The 14,755-nt window shown below is 45.6% G+C and overlaps 1 protein-coding gene across 2 annotated transcripts in view; it reads left to right on the top strand.

Annotated features, from left to right (window-relative positions):
• Positions 1-14,755, top strand: part of MID1 (midline 1) — a 184,599-nt gene that overhangs the window by 88,217 nt on the left and 81,627 nt on the right. The gene's annotated exons all lie outside the window — the stretch shown is intronic.

Below are 14,755 nucleotides of genomic sequence, written 5' to 3'. Positions count from 1 at the left end.
GTGTGTGTGTATGACTAGGTCACTTTGCTGTACAGCAGAAATTGCTGCAAGACTGTAAATGAACTATACGTTAATGAAAAAAATTAGATTCAAAAAATAAAGAGAGGCGTTCCCATCGTGGCACAGCAGAAACGAATCCTAGTAGGTACCATGAGGTTGCGGGTTCGATCCCTGGCCTCGCTCGGTGGGTTAAGGATCTGGCACTGCCGTGAGCTGTGGTGTAGGTCGCAGATGAGGCTCGGATCCTGCATGGCTGTGGCTGTGGTGTAGGCCGGTGGCTACAGCTCCGATTCAACCCCTAGCCTGGGAACCCCCATATGCCACGGGTGTGGCCCTAAGAAGTAAAAAATAATAAAGAGAGAGAGAAGGCTTGAAGGAGAGGGGGGACGTCGTGGGTTGTGTCACAGTCTGGCCTGGGGGAATGGTAATACCTTTTGTATCCTCTGTAAAGACTGGCATAGGGGCAGAAAAGTCACAAGGGCACAGGATGTAGTTAAGAAAGTTAAGTTTAAAATAGCAGGGTATCATCAAAGCTAAGAGTTGGTCAGATTTGAGATCGGAGATTGAAATTTGAACATCATCAGGACAGAGGAGGGAGTCAAAGCCTTAAAAGAGAAGGCGGTGGCTGAGAGAACGCGTCACCGTTTTGTCCTACTTGTTTGGAGACGGAAAGAACACGTTCTGGTGAAAAACCCTCTTGCCGTCCAAGTGACACCCTGTTAAAGTCTGCCTTTGTGCCAAATGGGTTTGGTTCGAACATGTATTCATTTGCCATATGAAGTGGCACTTCATTCCAACAAAAGAAACACATTGGAGAAAGACAGTGGTTGGTGGAAGGTCACTCTGTGGTTTACTGTCACCATTTCATTATGAAGCAGTCTCTGATGTCATCTGGCAGCATTCTGCCTTCCTGGCGTGTCTTATCGTCCTGGTCCACCGAGTCATAGTCATGTGCAAATCAAATGACAAAAGTCACTCTCACAAATCCTGCGCCCAAAGGTTGGCATGTTTGCTTTCAGCTTGACAGGTTTCATGTGAAATCAAATCTTCAAGAGGGGCCCCAACTCCAGCCAGTGGCGGGGGGGGGGCATTGTATTTTCATCATAAACAGATGAGTTTGGGTTCTCTGCTGGCTGACTGCCCTCTCCCCCTTTCAACACCATTAAAACATTTCTTTCGACCGTATTTATAAGTCACGGAGAATACACTGGGGCAGCGGCACCAAGACCGATTTTTTTTTTTTTTCCCCTGGTACATTCTGAACATCTGAGTTTTGTTTACGTTTTTCTTAGAAAAGGCAGTGCAGAATGGCCAGTGATGAAGGCGCAAAGGCATGGATGCTTGAGGGGCCCATCTGTGCCCAAAGCTTCCCTCTCCGTGACATCGGTCCTCTGCCCCCATCTCCCCAAATGCCCCAGCCCTCCCTTGTCCCCGTGCCTGCCCAGCACCCTCTTCCATCATGCTTCCTGCTCCTCAGTGGAGACCGAAGTGTGTCGGGGTGACAGGATCTCGGGATCTGAAGGTTTCCATGAGGAAGGGAAGATGGAAAGAGCAGCACAGGGATCACGGACCCTTAGCTTTTCCTCTTGAAAATGTTTGAATCACCGTCACTCCCCCCCCCCCCCCCCCCCGACACACACACTGAAGGATGTTACAACATCTGTATAAGTGGTTCTCAAACTTCTGTCCCCATGGAATCCCCTGCCGGGTTTGTTTGTTTGTTTTGTTTTGTTTTTTGGACTGTGGGTTGCTGGGCTCCACGTTCAGAATTTCTGATTCAGCAGGTCCAAGAATTCGCCTTAGCAACCAGCTCCCTGGGGAGGCTGTTGCTGTGGATCCCTGAATTCCTGGCCTCTGTTCTAGACTCTGCAGACAGGACAAGATGAGACTGTAAATCATGATGGTTGTAATGGGCAAGTCTCCTCCAAGATCTCGGAATGTTGGACCATTTTTCTCTCACGGGGTTAAGAGCCACTGGCTTTAAAAACATTTTGTAAGTGACATCGATTCCTTGCCGTCCCTTTTAGCAAAACTATGAAGGAAAGTACATTCCAGGGAAAGGAGAAATTAGTTCATTTCTGAAATACAGGGATTTTTTTTTCCCCTTTTGTGTTTTTAGGGCCGTACCTGCGGCATATGGAGGTTCCTAGGCTAGGGGTCGAATCGGAGCTGTAGCCGCCAGCCTACACCACAGCCACAGCCGCACAGGATCCGAGCCGCATCTGCAACCTACACTACAGCTCACGGCAATGCCGGATCCTTAACCCACTGAGTGAGGCCAGGGATCGAACCCACGACCTCATGGTTCCTAGTCGGATTCGTTAACCACTGAGCCACAACGGGAACTCCGAAATACAGTGATCTTTAAATTGTCTTGAGTCACATATATACAAACCAACTCTGGGAAGATGGCTTAATAATTTGTTGTAAAGCATGCCAAATTAAATAATTAGCTCCAGGTTTTTGTTTTTTTTTTTAACTAGCAGACAGGTGGCTATCAGTCAGAGAAACAACATGAAAGCACAGAAGGAATGAAATGTTCCTACTGTGGTTTCCATCATTGCAAATATGTGCATTTTGCCTTTCAAACCACAGAGAAGTTTCTAGTCTTCAGGAAAGTCGTATTGCCTGAGGTGACATTTGAAAGAATCTCGGTAGGGGATTGCATCTCTTCTTTTGTCGTCAGAGTTCTTAATTTTTTCCCCCTAAATCTTCAGGGTTTACCATATAAAAAATCATGTTGAATTATAAACCTCTACAGCCTACTTCTCTTATCTTTCTGGGGAAACGATTACTGTTAAAATCAACAAACCGAATGTGTATGATACTAAAACTGTTGCAAAGAATAAATTGAGGTGACCCGGATTTTTTTTTCCACTTTTTTGGGGGGCGTGCCTGCTCTGTGAACGTTCCCTAGCCAGGGATCAAACCTGTGCCACAGCAGCGCCAGAGCCGCTACAGTGACAGTGGCCAGATCCTTAACCCGCATCACCACCAGGGAACTCCCAGCAGTTATTTTTAGACATTAGACTTGAGTGATTCAACAAAGCATTCCTCTCTATTTTCAAGTCCAAAAAAAGCCCTTTAAATTCCTTAACACTAAGAATCAGTGTTCCCCGCAAAGCACTGTTTCAGTAAAATTCCTGGGACGTCCTGTGGTACACTGATACAAATGCAGTTCTACTGTAACTGTCTCATTTTATTTCTGTTCTTACTATATACATAGGCTCTATTAGGGAACTATTCCTTTTATTCTGAATCAATCTTCAAGCTAGTAAACTAAATACATTATTAATTTTTGTACACTGTACTGTAGTGCAGCATCTTGGCGACCTGGTTTGGAACAGTAGGCTCTTGCACTTGGCTACACATTAGAATCTCCCGCGCAGTTTAAATCCCAGTCCCTGAACCCCACCTCAGTCTAAGTAATTCATAACTCTTTGGTTGGGAAGGGGGTGGAGAACAAGCGTGGTATTGGTACGGCCCCACCCCCAACCCCTGCAGACGGGGTGGGAACCATTCAGCCAGTGGCTGGTTGTCATCTTTTTTTTTTCTTGGTCTTTTTGCCATTTCTTGGGCTGCTCTCTCGGCATATGGAGGTTCCCAGGCTAGGGGTCAAATTGGAGCTGTAGTCACTGGCCTACGCCAGAGCCACAGCAACGCGGGATCCGAGCTGTGTCTGCAACCTACACCACAGCTCACGGCAACGCCGGATCCTTAACCCACTGAGCAAATCCAGGGATCGAACCCGCCACCTCATGGTTCCTAGTCGGATTTGTTAACCACTGCACCACAACGGGAACTCCTGCCTTTTTTTTTCCTTTTTGGATTGTCATCTTGCTTCCTTCCCTAAAGTTCATGTTGCTTTAATTTTGACTCCATCCAATCACTTTGACTGGACAAAGACAGCCTCCGTGCTGCTCTAAGCAGAGGACATGGCTGAGTAAAGGTTGGTTGAAGTCACGGATGAAGGATGCAGTGACTTCAAGGAATGTGAGATTCAAACGTCTGTGACCCAAGGCAAGTCCTGGCTTTGCAGGTTCCTCGAGGCTGAGAAACACTGGCATGCTTTCATATTCTTCTTCGCTTCTCTAGGCTGTCCCAAATGGGGACTCCGCTTACATAACATTGATTTTGTAAATTCTTAACAGACCAGACCCACTTTGGATGGAATGGAATTTTAATCTATTTTAGTTTTTTAGTCCAAGAGTATAACCTTCTTTGACGTTAATACTTTCTGCGCTATCCAGATGGGGATATGAATTTTATGAACAATAATTTCAGGAGCAAAGCGGACCATGTCTTGAATCCTAATGCATTTTTAGCAGCTGGTCCAGAAAAGGCATAATCCTCTAAAACCTAAACATTTGAGGAGATAATATTTGCTCTAGAAACAAAGCACATCATAGTTACCTATGCAAAAGTATTGGATCAAAGACTTAACCAATTTAGCTTGAAATACATTAAATATATTCACTTCAACCAACATGCAGTATCTTCAGAGCGTAAGGTACCGGCTTAGAAACAGATGTGTTTCTCCCACCGTATCTTAAGAAGAAACCTGTGGAGTTCCCATTGTGCTTCAGTGGGTTAAGGAACTGACTTTATCTCTGTGAGGATGCAGGTCCCTTCCCTGGTTTTGCTCAGTAGGTTAAGGTCCTGGCGTTGCTGCAAGCTGCAGCGTAGGTCGCAGATGCAGCTCCGCTCAGAGCCAGTGTTGCCATGGCTGTGGTGTAGGCCTGCAGCTGCAGCTCCAATTCGACCCCTAGCCTGGGAACTTCTGTATGCCACAGGTGCGGCTGTAAAAAGACAAAAAAAAAAAAAAAAAGAGAGAGAGAAGAAAAATGCGTTTCCATTCATCAAAGGCTAAGCATCCACTATGACACATTCAGATCTGGTAAAAATGTTTGATGGTATCAGTTCAAACCGTACTTAAGTAGAAAGGCCAGAACATGTTTGCTAATGAGTATCTGGCAATGTCATCATCTACTTAAGACAGAGGAAAGGGGATAAGATCACAATTATTCAATCTCTGAATGCTGCAGGAAGTAAAGCTTGAAGTGACATATACCAACAACGCGTATGGCGTCCATCAATATCAAGGGATTTTTATAGACGTTAATTATCCAGTGCTCTGAGCTCCCCTTGGAGGTGTATTTTAGGATTAAGGAAAAAGATAGCTGAGGAAAATAAAGCTGCTGGAAACAGAAATCCATGAGTAATTGCACACCGGGATGTGCATTCACAAGCCAGCGCTTTACACTTATTTGCAGAATGGAAAGAACTGACTCATCCTTGTGCTGCGCCTTTTTTTTTTTTTTAATTGAAGTACAGTCAGTTTACAACGTTGTGTTCGTTTTTGGTGTACCGCGAAACGATTCAGTGTATCTCTGTTTTGGTACATATATATATTCAGTATATATATATATATATATATATATATATATATATATGTATATTTTCATGTTCTTTTCCATTATAGTTTATTTTAAGATATGGAATATAGTTCCCTGTGCCTTACAGTAGGATCTTGTGGTTTATCTGTTTGATACACAGTAGCTTGCACCTGCCAATCCCAAACTCCTAATTTATCCCTCCCTGCTCCACTTTCCCCTTTGGTAACTGTAAGTTTGTTTTCTATGTTTGTGAGCCTGTAAGTTCATTTGTATCATATTTTAGGTTCTACATATAAGGGATAGCATATGATCTTTATGTTTCTCTGACTGATTTCACTTAGTATGATAATCTCTGGGTCCATCTGTGGTGCTGCAGATGGCATGATTTCATCCTTTTTTTTTGGCTGAGTAATATTTCCATTGTATATATACCACGTCTTTCTCCATTCCTCTGTGGATGGACACGTAGGCTGTTGCCATATCTTGGCTTTTGTGAATTGCATTGCTATGAACATTGGGGTGTGTGTGTCTTTTTGAATTAGGGTTTTCTCCAGATATATGCCCCGTGCCTTCTTTACTCACTATTGCCCGTATTTTTGCTGTAGCAACTTTAATCCAACTTAAGCTCTTTTCTTCCTCTTTCCCAGTCGGAATTTTCTGCTTCTCAGAGCAAAAGTTGGAGAGGAATTTATTCAAACATTGCACTTTACCCATGATTTAAATCTGTTTTTTTTTTTCTTGTATGAGTCAGGCATTATTTTGGTAGCAACAAAAAGAGCCCTTAGAATTTTCAGTGCTTGAATAATTTTAGGCATACTCCTACCTGCTCATGTTAAGCAAACTGAATTACATTGAAAATTTTTGGGCGGTGCTGCACACACGGCATACAGACGTTCCCGGGCCAGGGATTGAACGCCTGTCACAGCAGCTCCCCCAGGCAGCTGCAGTGACAACGCCAGATCCTTAACCTGCTTCGCCACAAGGGAACTCCGAGTTAAATTGAAAGTTTTACATGATTTAGACCAACAGAGAAAATACTCAATTAATTCATTAAGGATTTGGATTAAGTCTTTTTAGATTTTTTTCCCAGGAGATAGCAATTTCCTGTAAAGCGCCAGTCCCAAAAAAACAAAACAAAACAAAACAAACAAAAAAACTTTTGTTTACTGTAGCTCAAAGCAGAGACAAACCATCCACGAATGGGAATATCTGTGTTCTCATAAAATTTTATGGACATAGAAATTTGAATTTCATATATTTCTCAGGTGTCACAAAATTCCATCTTTCTTCTGATTCAGGAAAAGTTATTTTAAAAGGCAAAGACCATTCTTAGCCGACAAGCTACACAAAAACAGGCAGCGGGCAGGATTTGGCCTGTGTGCTGTAGTTCACCAACCCCAGGTTTAGGAGATTAAATAGTTCCCCACCTTGAAAGCTTTCATTTGAGCAAAAATCATTACAAGCACTCTGTTTTCCAAGTTCCCCATAATCTTTTCACCGTGGAGTTCTTGGCTGCCAAATTGGTCATCTCTCTTGAGTCAACCCCTTGGAAATGCTGTGGCAACCCGGAGTGCTGTGTGGAGGAGGATTCGGGAACCAGCCCGGGGCCAATGAGCAGAAAGAGACAGCAAGACAGCTGCCATATTGGACTCTCCTGGCTCTCCCCACTCTGCTGTCATCTTACCAAGTGCTTGTTGATAAAAAATCAAAATTCTTTTCTCCAAAACATTTCAGAGATCTTTTTTTGTTAATAATTACGATTTGCTTTTTTTAATTATTAAATGAAAGATTCTTTATCTTCTATGGTGCTTTACCATTTTCAACAGGTTGACACACATGATTTCATAGAATCCTATAGTAACCTTTTTCCCCTTCCCCTGTACTGCCCCTCCCCTCCTCTCTCCCCCCTCTGCTAACCACTCGTTTGTAGGAGATCATTCTTTCCAAGTTAGAGACTTTCAAAGGTTCCTAGTAGTCCAGCTCCCTTCACTCAATATTGATTCTCAAAAATGACAGGTCAGTTGCTCAGCTGTCTTACCAGAGGCAGAAATAGGGCCCAGGGGCGGGGAGCGAACAAGACAAGCCACTCGCCTCTCGAATACCCATAAATAAGCGGTCGTTGTTGGATCTGCTAAAATGACAGCTAAATGAATGTAACCCTTCTAAGAGATTTATTTATCTCCATTAGCATTTGAAAGCTCTTTAGACTTGTAAACGGTATTGAAAAATTGCTCTCTGTATGTTATTGACGACCAGATTAAAGTAATAAACACTCAACTCCTGACGATGGAATTTATAAATACATGGAGCAGATTCTGTGGCGTTGGATGTACACTAGCAAATAAATTCTGACAAGGTAAATACGGTATCGCGTATCAGAATGGCTTAAATTGCCGTCCATGGAACACTAGACTTAAATTTGTATGCAGATTGAGTTTATTATGTTTTTGAAGTTCCCCAGGCGACCTGTCTTGCCAGGGCATTTGGAAATGTTAACTCTCCTAGCCAGTGAAAAAAGGCATTAAAAAAGAGAACCGGCATACATCACACGGATTTGTGGTCTGTCATGAGTTGAACCTTCAGGCCGCCTGAAATTCCTGCAGTGCAATTAAAACATCTTAAGCGTTGGGTGACCTATTAAGAATTGATGCTTTTATGCAGGTGGCACGTGTTCCCACGGGTGTGTTCTCCTGTTGAGGATTGCGATTCGAGTTGGTTAGAAGAAAACAGACGGCTGGCGGCGCTTGACGTGCTCACATCCTGACTGGGCTGGAGGGATGGGGTTGGGTGTCAGGGCTGTAAACCCAGTTCCTGAATGTTGCTCTGAATATTGTGGAATGAAACAAGCCAGATCTGTGTTTGCCTTGAAAGGTATCCAGACTTAATGCTACACTTTAAAGACATTCTGAAGCATTGCCTTCGGAATCAGAGCAAACATTCTTTAAGACCCGGACAAACCCGAAAGGAATTACTGAAATCTCCTGTTTCAGGCCTACGTTTTCATAGTAGGGCTCAATGACAAGTCATTAATTCCTTGCAACCTGACTCTTAGGTACGGGTCTCCAAAGGCTAAAATTAGGGCTATTTTTGTCTGCTCCCCTCGCTGTTTGATTGGGTGTCGGTGTGTGTAGACGCACAGAGCTCATCTGTTAATTTGGATTGACTCTTCTCCGGTGGTGTCCGTATCCATGCTTGATGGCTCGTATTGAGATTGGCTGTAAAATCAGCTATATCCTGCCACGGCTCATTCAGCGATCAACTCGCAGACGCCTCACTACGCAACGCCGAGCAGGTGGAGTGTGGCTCCATGAAAGTGCGTGAGACGTGTATGCATTACAACAAAAATTAGAGGAAAACGTAGGCCTTCTTTCTGCATAAAGTAGGCAGGGGCTCCTCAGGCTGTCAGCAACACGTGTTTTACAATCTTGTCTTTTTCAAATTTGACTTGTCCCCAGTCTTTGGCTTGATATTAAGATACAAAATCTGCCTCTGTGCCATCTTTAGAAGGACCGTCTCGAATTATTGACATTTGCTCTTTGGTGGTGCTGGCGTTGTGGGAGGGGCAGGCTGACTTATGACCAATAGTTGCACGCTTACAAAAGCCTCGTCTTGGAGTTCCCGTCATGGCTCGGTGGTTAACGAATCCGACTAGGAACCATGAGGTGGCGGGTTCGATCCCTGGCCTCGCTCAGTGGGTGAAGGATCCGGTGTTGCTGTGAGCGGTGGTGTAGGTTGCAGACGCGGCTCGGATCCCGCGTTGCCGTGGCTGTGGTGTAGGCCGGCGGCTACAGCTCCGATTCGACCCCTAGCCTGGGAACCTCCACATGCCGCGGGAGCGGCCCTAGAAAAGACAAAAAAAGAAAAAAGAAAAGCCTCGTATTTCTCAACAAAGACTCTGCCTTTCCCTTCATTGAATGAGAATAGTTTATGAAAAAACACCTGGGAAAGAGCTTATGAATTGAGCCTAGGCCCAGCTCGACTTTGCTTTTTAGATAGAATTTGAAATCGTTAATGGCTGTAAACCCAAGCTTACTCAACAATGTAGTGTTTGCCTTCCCAGAAATCTTGTGATCTAATAGAGTTTTGTTTTAAGTTTTCTTGACATGGAGTTGATGTACCATGTTGGCCTAATCTCTGATACACAACAAAGTGATTTAGTTAAATATAGCATGTCTTCAGAATGCTTCTGAATGGTCAAGCCCCTCTTCTTGGGTTCTGACTCAACACTACCAATGAGAAAAATTGTGGGCGTGGACGTTCCCGGGCCAGGGATCGAACCCGCGGCACTGCTGCAGTGGGGTTCTTAACCCACGGCGCCATGGCAGGAACTCCCTAGAAGGTGTTGTTTTCATGATCTAGCGTTGTCATTAAGTGAACTTCCTAGTTGGTTGATTTGCTGTATTAGATTTCGGAAGTGTTCTCTAATGAATATTGAGTTTTCCATGCTAATTGTTCTCACAATGAATATTTGAGGATTTATGAGAAGGGACTAAATAATGATGAGTATACAGCAGGTACTCAATATACACTGGAGTTTCGTTACTCTCTCTCCTGGGTGGTAGAATTATTTCCTGCCATGCAGATGCATTCCAGAGGGAAGAGCACGCGCCCAGGCCCAGGAAGGAGCTTGGCCTATGGGCCAAATCTCACTCACCACTTATTTTGTAAATAAAGTGTTACTGGCCACAGCCCGCCCGCCCTCCCTCCATTTACATTTTGTCTATAGCTACTTTCTTATTAAATCAGCAGCAGAATTGAGTAGCTTTGACAGAGAGCATCTAGCCAAGGAAACTAAAGTATTTACTTCCTGGCTCTTAGCATAAAGAGTTGGCTGACTCCTGTTCTAGACTCATGCTGTGCTGGCCAGGAATGTAGCCACGAGCTACACGAGCTACACGTAGCAGCTGAGTGTTTGGAATATGGCTGGTGTGACTCGAGATGTGTTAATATGTGTAAAATACATACCGGACGCCAAAGACTCAGTAAAAAGAAAAAGAATGTACAAGAACGCATCAGTTTTAAAATAGTGATTACATGTTGAAATAAGAATATTTGGGGACTTAAGTCAACTATACTGTTAAAATTAATTTTACCCAAAGTTCCCGGATGGCCTAGTTGTTAAAGGTTGGGCATTGTCACTCCTGTGGTTCAGGTTCGATCCCTGGCCCTGGAACGTCCACATGCTGTGGATGTGGCCAAGAAAAGAATTAATTTCACCGGTTTCTTTTTACTTTTTTAAAAACTATAACTATTAGAGAAATTGACATGTGACTTACATTTGTGGCTCCCATTGTATTTCTAGTGACAGGGCTGCTTTAGAGCCTGGAATTTGGAGAGAAAACAAATTCTTCCTCTTCTTTTTTTTTTTTTTGGTCTTTTTGCCATTTCTTGGGCCACTCCCACAGCATATGGAGGTTCCCAGGCTAGGGGTTGAACTGGCCTACGCCAGAGCCACGGCAACGCGGGATCCGAGCCGCATCTGCGACCTACACCACAGCTCACAGCAACGCCAGATCCTTAACCCACGGAGTGAGGCCAGGGATCGAACCCGCAACCTCATGGTTCCCAGTCGGATTCGTTAACCACTGCGCCACGACGGGAACTCCCAGGAGAAAACAAATTCTTGTGTTTGCCACTATCTTTCCCAAGCAATACAGCCTTCTCTTAATTTGGCTATTCCTCATGAGAAGGAATATTCGCAAACAGGAGTTTAGGAGGTCGGTGGAAGAGGTTGCAGTTGACTTCTCCCAGAAGACCCTAACTCAGAATTCCAGCTGGGGGGGGTGATTCAGGAAGCATCTGGAAGGGAGAAGGGAGGAGGGACAGAGAGGGGAAGGAAGAGGGGGAGGGCACAGTCTTGAGCAGGTGGTCCCTGTGGGCCCGGGGCTGCTCCTTGAGGCATCAGCCTCTCTGCCTGGAGTCAGAAAAAGCCCCGGGGCCGAAAAGAACAGGTGCTTGCTTGCAAGAAGCATCAGCCAGCTTGAGAATGGTGACTGCCTGAGCCCCAGGGTTGGGACTCCCGTAGGGTCCGGTCCCACACAATGTCTCATCCTGTAATTCACCATCTCAGCAAGCAGGTGTCTAGTGCCTGGTGTGTGTGTGTGTGTGTGTGTGTGTGTGCGTTTTCTCCTCGGAACTGCAGGATAGCATAGAGAGGTGGATGTGTGGTTTGTGTACGGGTGGGACCCTGAGCCCGGGGGTCACCGGGCCCAGAGAATTCAGCTGGGGTGGTACCCCAGGCTCCTCACTCTACATATGTATGTGCCCACTCAGTCAATTCCTTAGCTCTCCAGAGGGGAATGGAAAACTTATACCCACTTCGGTCCCCAGACTCTGCTGCCAAAAAATGGTCTCTCTCTTTTGCACAAAGCACGGTCCAAATCAAGAGGCTTCAGGACCTGCGGACTGCCTTGGAGGATGTCAGCGATGCAGTTAGATGCTAGAAAACGCCACGATGTCTCCATAGTGGAAGCTTATGGACGCGTGGTTCATTGAGGACTGGATTTCGTTCCCTTCCCATTCGCCGGGCTCTCTTGACAAGGGCTGTCCGTCCCTCTGGTGCCTCTTGGAAACAAGTCTCTTAGGTTCATTTCCCTTTAGTATATTTCTAAGCGACGCGGTAATTCTTTGCGGACTTTGGTAACAGTTGTACCATTTAAATTTAAACAACCCCCAGAGGATCTAGACAGGTCTGTGTGTTTAAACCACAGGCTTGGGTCTGCCTATTAGTTGATGAAGAACAGACTTTATACATGATAGACACTTACTCACGGGAGGGGCAGGCAAGCAGATGTTTTTCGAGCCTCAATGTGTTAGATTGTATTTATTCGAATCTCTTCCTGCCTTGCTTTTGACGTCACACCTATGACCGTCGAACTTTAAACAGTTCGATGATGTATTTCCCTAGAAAAGTCCTGCTCTGGAGGGTCAGCCAGGAAGAAAAGGAAAAGGCTTCCTAAGATTAACATACCGCAAGAAGTCGACAGATAGACCATGAAGTAGTGACAGCTAAGTCAAGGACATTGAAGGGTGGGATGCCTCGAAATGATTCTCTCGTCTCTGACCATAAAGTGGCTGGAATTCATTTCATCTAAACAGTGGAAAACCGTTTTGTTTGGCTTTCCTTGTGGTGATGGTGAGCTTTGAAAGCAAGCTTTGCCTTGATGCAAACTTGAGATCATCAAGTGGCACCTAAATCACTCTGCCGGCTTCTTTCTCCGCCTTTTTGTTGTATTCCCTCCTTCCCGGGGAAGGATTCTTTCCCTCCCTGAAAACAGTTTTATTCGAGATGCTTAGAGGGTCTCCAAGGCGAAATGGAAGATTTCCTGCTGGTCTTTCAGTCCAGCTGAACTCATGCACAAAACCTCCCTCTGAATTCTCAAGGCATGAGAATTACAGATAAAATATTTTAAAATGGCTTTGAAAGGAGAGTAAGCAAGCTTAAACCAGAGTGAAAAGTCTCCAAAGGACCAGAAAAGAAAGGCGACGCAGAAATGAGAGGGGGAGAAGCGGGGGGCGGGGGGGGGGCGGGGGGGGGGGGCAAGGTGTCCCACACGTGGCAGAAGCCTCGGATGCCCTGCGCTCCTGGAGGCCAGGACTCCCTATGTGCACGCTGGGCTCAAATGCTCCCTCTCACCTCCTCTGGAATCGCAGCCAGACAGGATTCTCCTGGAAGGGAGCAGAGGCACTGAGTCAGACCAGCCTCTGTGCCTTTGTGGCACGTGGGTATCTCGTGCAGGCGCCTTCTCTGGGGAAACCACCTCAAGCCCTGACGCCAGAGTGGGCACCTCAGCTGGCGGGGCTCTGTCAGTTCCCCAGATCCCAGCAGCGGGAACCAGGTTCCCCCGTCAGATGAGCTGTCAAGACCGAAATGGTCAGACACAAGATGAAATCCGATTCTCAGGAAATGTTACGCCAACACAGGAAAACACGGAATTGCTTTTTTTCCAAAGAGCTTGCGAACAAGGATGTTTCGTTCTCTTGAAATTATGAGGGAGCGTAGTGCATCCTGGGAACAGGATCAGACAGTTACTCGACAAGAAAAGGGAGGGGTTATGAAGAACCTACTGGCAAGGAAGAAGGTGGCCAGGGAAATTTTAGGGTAGGCAGGAGGAGAAACGCCAAACCAATAAGCATAAGTTGTTTAAGAATGACCAAGGAGGAGTTCCCGTCGTGGCGCAGTGGTTAACAAATCCGACTAGGAACCATGAGGTTGCGGGTTCGGTCCCTGCCCTTGCTCAGTGGGTTAACGATCCGGCGTTGCCGTGAGCTGTGGTGTAGGTTGCAGGCGCAGCTCGGATCCCGCATTGCTGTGGCTCTGGCGTAGGCCGGTGGCTACAGCTCTGATTCGACCCCTAGCCTGGGAACCTCCACATGCCGAGGGAGCGGCCCAAGAAATAGCAAGAACAACAACCAAAAGACAAAAAAAAAAAAAAAAAAAAAAGAATGACCAAGGAGACCCCTGCGTCCGCCTTAACACATTTTTGGCGTCAAAGGGACTCTCTTCCTGAATTTATGCCTTTCTAAATAAAATTTCGGAAAGTAGAAGGCGTAAACTGTTTTGCAAATACATTTCCCAGCATCATGAACTATCAGCACCTTTATGACACTGTTTATTTTCACAATCTCCCTCATGCTCCTCCCAGATTCTTTGACTCAGATGGCGTCACCAATCCTGGATGGATTTTCTTTTCCATGAAATCGCCTTTCCGTATCTTCACGGTGTCTGTGGAATTGGCCCTAGAGTTACAATCCAGTTGCCCTCATCCTTTGCCCTCTGACACAGCCCTGATCTTGGGGTAGGACATTGGGCTAGTCCCCTGCCCATGGAACGCCTCTCCCGCCACCCCCGTGCTCGCCTCCACTTCCATTCTGTCTTCCTGAGACATTCCCCCTCTTGATCAACATCCTTCTAGCCTCCAAGACAAGCCCGCGTCTTCTTGAAAATCTTTCCACCTTCCCTTTGTTTGCAGCCTCTCTCTCCCACTTGTATCTCTGTCTCCTTGCAGGCAGGGAGTAGACCGTTTGATTTTTGTTCCTCTCGCAGAGTCCAGGACATTGTAGAAGCTGCACACATACTTGTATGGTTGGGTAAATAAATGAAGGAGTGGGTATAAATGAAGCGTGTACAGAACGAGAAGCAGTAGAGAGCTCTTGAGGCATCTTAGCCAGAACAGAGGGTTGCTGTGGTCGAAAAACAAGATGAATAGTCCTTGTGGGGAACCTTTAAATTTGATGTTCTACAGGTTTGTGATTGCCGGGGGGAAAGATGGATTGGGTGTTTGGGATTAGCAAATGCACAGTGTTGTGCAGAGAAATAGATAAACGAAGTTCTTACTGCAGAGCACAGGGAACTATAT

The sequence above is a fragment of the Phacochoerus africanus genome, chromosome X (genome assembly GCF_016906955.1).
Source record: "Phacochoerus africanus isolate WHEZ1 chromosome X, ROS_Pafr_v1, whole genome shotgun sequence".
Classification (NCBI taxonomy): Eukaryota; Metazoa; Chordata; class Mammalia; order Artiodactyla; family Suidae; genus Phacochoerus; species Phacochoerus africanus.
The sequence above is the reverse complement of the archived record's forward strand: the minus strand, read 5'-3'. Positions and strand labels throughout refer to the sequence as shown.